Raw genomic sequence first — 6,000 nt, forward strand, 5'->3', positions numbered from 1 at the left:
CCCATTTCATATAATCTTATCTCTGTGGACTAAATGGATTTAAGGAGACGTGTATAAGTTTGCTCTTAAAATAACCTTTCACTTTCTCTTCTGCCTGTATCACCCCACCATAAAAGAGCCACTGATAACTCTGATAACGTGTCAGTAGACAAAAGTTCAACAGTTTCTTGTAAATTGTATAATGCTTTGGTAGATCATATTATTCCATTTTTTATGGGTCTGTAGTGGTTGAAAAGTAATGTGAAGGGGACCAGATGACAGAAAAGCAACCAACACAGACTTCAGTCATTTTCCAGAGCTCTGATTATATTTCTTTTACAAATAAAGAAATCTGACACTCTCACCAGCGGCACATGTAAACATGACCCCCCCCCCCCAAAAAAAAGAAAAAACTTCTCTAACCACTGGCTTTTCCTTTTTTTTTTTTTTTTGACCTATCCGGTTTGGCTCTTTTGCCATCATAATTATTGTCTAAAGGTGAAGAAATATGCCCAACGGATTTACTTTACCAAATGGACCTTCCCAGCCTTGCAGTAATGGTCTATTTAATTCACCTTTTATTGTTTATTTTATTTTTTTTATTTTCACTTGCTAGATACGGGACGGACTTGAATGAGGAAAAGAAAAGGGAGAAAGAAAGAAAGAGGGGGAAAAAACAGTGGAGAAGAGGGACGGGATAAAGGGCAAAAAACAAAAAAACAAAAACCAACTAAATAAGCAGACAAAAAATTAGAGATGGCACGATACCACTTTTTTATGTCCGATACCGATACCGATATCATAAATTTGGATATCTGCCGATACCGATATGAATCCGATATAGTGTGTTTTTTAATCAATAAAACTGTTTTCTTAATATCTTGCTGCATTTTGTATAAGTTCATACTCAAGTTTAAATAAACAACAACACTAAAGCTATTCTGTTATACCTGTATGTAAAAAATACACTGCACCCAAAATATTTCATAGTTCAGCAACACTGATCAATCTAATAAACTTAAACCTACTCCATCCTCCCTATTCTGGTATTTTAAAGAGTACTTAGCAGAAATATTAAGCAACCTAACTAATAGGGTTGCAAACTCCCAGCAAAAAAAAAAAGGGAACCACCGCCCACCCTCCATCTCATGATGCTTAATCGATGTAATCAACTTTAATTTGATGCAGGGTGAAAAAAAAAATGCACAGAAATAAATTATTTTCAAGAATAATTAAATAGATTCAACATCTTTCTTCAACAGAATTGCAGACTGCACAGATGGTACCTTCCCAAAGGAAAAAGTACTATAGCTTACTAGGGTATATTAGACTTAACAGTTACTATATACAGTAATGGACTTCTATACATTTTACATCAGATTAAAACTTTGGGTGTAAGATTCAGATAATTATTTATTAAAAGCTAGACATTTTAAATGAGAATAAGAAAGAAAAGTATGTCTTTGTGCCCCTTTTCCTGTTCATGCCCTATCGGCCCCCTGGCTAAACTTTGCTAGATCCGCCCCTGCACAGTTACCAGCTGTCAGCTACGTAGAAAAGGATCCTGGTGTAGAAAGTAATATTAAATAAATTCTAACAACAGCTTATCAAGTTTAAACGTGCTGCTGTTGTTCAGCTGCTGGTTTCCTCTTTCTGGTGCAAAGTGGACCAAATACAAACAAGAGAGACGGACTCGCGACAGAAAAGCCGATCAGCTGATCGTTAAGCAGTTTCACGATTGAAGTAGCAGCAGGAAGGGGAGGGAGAGAGAGGCACTTGCTCCATATATCGGTTGTTAAGCTTAACGCGGGAGTGCTTTACAAACATTCAGAGATGAACTTACACACTTGCTTTACTTCTCTCTGGGATAACTTCCTCGGAGATGAAATGCTGGTTTGGTAGCGAGGCTACAAATGCACACAGCCGCTCTATCACGTGAGCACACTGCTCCCACGTGCTACGGTTATGAGCCGAGTTACGCCGTGTCGCAAGTTTTGTGAGGTGCTTTTTTGATATTTAATGGATCGGATTACATTTTTTATTTCTCTCCGATATCCGATCCAGTAATTTACGTCAGCATCGGACCGATACCGATACGTAATATCGGATCGGTCCATCTCTACAAAAAATACATATATCGATCACCTGGATCACCTGTTGGGAAAGAAAAAAGAGCGTGGCCCACCTCCAGTGACGTCAACTCCAAAGCCCTATAACTCAGTGACGTAATGACGCTGGGCCTGCGTGTTTCTGTTCCTAATTATTCAGAGAGATAACAAACCATCTGTTTCTGATGTGACTTCATCCCAGACACACGATGACAAACAGCTTTACATTAACTTTACATTTAAATCCAGATTCCAACACTCAGAGCCTGAAACACAGAGAATAACTAAAACGTTTTTTTTCTCTTAAAAACAAAGCGACAGCAGAGCGAGCAGAGAAAGAAACGACAGAGCAAATATTCACATCATATTTCCTTTTTTCGGCAGAAACATCTGTTTCAACGTCACGTACAGCGGCCTCACTCAGAGCTCAGGGCGGGTCAGCCTCTTGGTCCAGCTGCGAGTCCGTTACTCACAGCTGTGGAGCGGCAGATTTGTGCTGAACTAAGCTGCTCACAGCTGATGTTAGCCAGGAAACATTACACACTGCTAACGTTACCTTAACACGGAGCTTCACACGGAGACGATCAGCGTCAAAGTTCAGGAGAGAAAAACTTCGGGAAGGAAAAACCAGGGAGGGGCTTGTGGGACAGAGGGTCCACAATCCCACAGCCACAAACATTCTGACCAATCACAGCACTCCATTTCACTCCGCTTTTGTTACGTCCCCTCCGCTTTTCCACAGCAGTAAACTGCTTGTCAGTAACAGAGAGGATGGAGTCAGTGAACGCAGCACATTTTCTGTTGAACGTAGAAAAACACAGAATAGATTAGTTTGAGTGAATGAACAGCACATGTTTGTCTGCACAGACCATAATAATACTGACAGGTGGCTGTTTGTTCAGAGATGATTTATTTCTGCTCATTTTCCTGTTTGAAACAAACATCTGTCAACACTTTGTTTCAGCTCCACATTCATCCAAACATCCTCAGAGTTCTCTGCTGACAGCCAAACATCCATGATGAGAGTGATCATGGTCGGGTGTGAGGTACAAAACTTCTACTGTAACACTTTACCTTCATCTGATGTATGAACATCAGCAGGATTCTAATGCAGGACTTTTACTGCAGTAAATACTCTGAATACTACAGACAGGCTGATCCAACAACAGCAATAACACCTGAAAATACATGAAACTAACATTAAAGCAGTGTTTCATCCTCACTGTGTGTTTGACCACACTGATCCAGGATCAGATTCATGTTCCTGACCTGACAGTTTACCTGTACACTTATGATGCATTCAGGGTCCCGCAGCAGACTGTTGGCTCTACAACGGGGGTTTTATCCTTCAGTCACTGCAAAAATAAAACCTGCTGCCACCAAAGTCCATTGAAAAATCTGTAAATTTAAGAATAAAGTCTAATATCCCAAAAACTACAATACTATCATAAAATACACATCATAAATCTTAGTTTACACTCATGAATCATGCTTCATCAACATGGAGCTCTGAGTGTTTATTAGACAATCATTGTGTGAAAGAGGCTCTAACACAGCTGAGTGCTGAAAGTTCATGTGATATCCATGTGTTGCTGCTCTGGACGGTGCCCTGCAGAAGCTGCTGTGCTGCTGATACAATCTCAAAAAAAGTTTCCTGGTACTTTTTTTCTTTGCTGTTATTTATATTAACTATGGCCATTATAATGATGAGCCTTTGATATTAACAAGCACTTCTTCATTGTCACAGAGAGGGAAACATTGTATTTTCTTGCTGCACTTCCTCACAGTAAAGATATTTGTACCGCACTCCTGCAAAGAAGATTCTGTAGGTGAACTGTTGATGGGACAAAAAAAAAAGTTTCACTTTGCAAAATGTTGTGCAGGGAAGGTGTGGTTGCTTCTTAGACTATCATGACCTGGATGACTGAGAACCTACACAGACACGCTCTGAAGGAAGGACTCCACACTTATTGTACTGATTTAACTCTGCTTATTGTCATCTAGCAAATTTTGGTTTAATGTGTCTCTATTGACAACACAAAGCATTTTTTTTTACTATTTATAGAATGATAATAATAATAATAATAATAATAATACGTATGTGTTAGTCCCCGTAGGGAAATTACTCCTCTGCATTTAACCCATTCACCCAGTGAAGCAGTGGGCAGCCACCAATGCAGCGCCCAGGGAGCAGTGTGTAGGGACGGGTACCTCAGGGTAGTTCAGTGGAATTGAATCCCCGACCTTCCAATCATGGGGCACACAGCTGCATCCAGTTAGAGAGGAAACTGTGTAATGCAATGATGATGTTCCAGCGTCATGTTGTTGCTCCTCCTCCACATGCTTACCTGCCACAGTTTAACTCCACCTCTCAGACAGTCAGGTCACCTGATCTGCATGTTTTGCTGTATGATGACATCATTTTGACGATGACGAGGAGAAAAACTAGTTTTGTCCTGCAGATGGCGATCTTGCACCGTGTTCAGAGAGCCGACACTTTGATGATGCTGCTCTACTCAACTTACTTTAGCCTGGGTTTGACTCTATATGAGCAGCTTCCACTCTGGTTTCACTGTAAATACACTTGTTTGATTTCACTTGTAAAAGTTTAAAAATAAATATTTTATTGCAAAATTATTTGTTGGTACATTTTTTGAGGGTCAAATATCTTGTTTGATTTGAGGAATGAACTGTTAAGGTGGAAACAATGAACCAGGTTAAAATACTTTAAATCAGTGCAGATGTATAATGTAATGTAACATGTTGATAATGGTTGTAGTGGGCTTGTAATGTAAATGTGATTAAATGTGACATTAATGGTGACGCTGCATAAACCTGATCAAACAGTTCTATTAGTGGGTCTGTGTGATCAGCATCAGTGGGTTAAGGTGAGGCCTTGACTAGTAGAACGTCATGTTGGTGTCTGACAACACATGAGCCAACATCAGACTCCGAGCGCTACGATGCTAAAGATCAGAAGATCCAGTGTGACATCATCGTTACCTGGCAACAGCAGCCCTCATCTGACTTTATTGGAGGATATTTACACCAGCAACACTGTTTAGTTTGATATGACGGATTAACAACATGCTGTGATATCCAGTTCATCTGTAATAGATACTGGATCTAATCAGTGAGCAGATATTTAATCAGCTTATTTATAACTATACTAGAAACAAACACAACTGTGTTGGTGATTCATGCAAACTTGCATATCAGCCTTTGAAGGTTTTGTAGTATTGAGAACAAAGAGGTTGTGTTAGGGCTGAAAAGCCCGACTTGTTCTCCTCTGCAGGTCATCAAATGCACCACAGAAGTTTGTATTTGCACAGCCTGTATATGTTTGATGGCTTTATTATTCTCTGTTCAAAGACAATAAATGTGGAAAATGTCTCATGTAGTATCAGCTTCATTTAAAATGACTGCAAACATTTAGAGAACATGTGCTGCTGTTTCTCCTACATTTCAACACTGAATGAACCCTGAAAACGTGATGGCAGGTGGCAGATTGGAGTCCACATGAAATATCGGCTGTATGAAGACTGGAAAATATAGATGATACAAACATGCAGCCAAACATTTGTGGACATGGATAAACTCTCTGATCCAAAAAGCAGGAAGTGACACAGCTAGAAAATGAAAGTGTGTAACAGCTGAAGTCAAATGTAATGCAGAGTTGAATCTGCACTTGGATCCATGTGTGAAAGGTCCACATGTAGGGATTGAAGCGAGATCGATCAACTGTAGACCAGACAACAAACGACGGAGGCCCAGAAAAGTGCAATCAAACGATGAGTTTATTGACAACGGAGAACAACCGTCAGCATATGGCTTATTTGCTCTGACAAAAATACACTGAGTTCTGGTTTTATAGCATAGAGGATCACACCCCCACATACACGTCAATACAGGT

Source organism: Oreochromis aureus, linkage group 3 (assembly GCF_013358895.1).
Source record: "Oreochromis aureus strain Israel breed Guangdong linkage group 3, ZZ_aureus, whole genome shotgun sequence".
Taxonomy (NCBI): domain Eukaryota; kingdom Metazoa; phylum Chordata; class Actinopteri; order Cichliformes; family Cichlidae; genus Oreochromis; species Oreochromis aureus.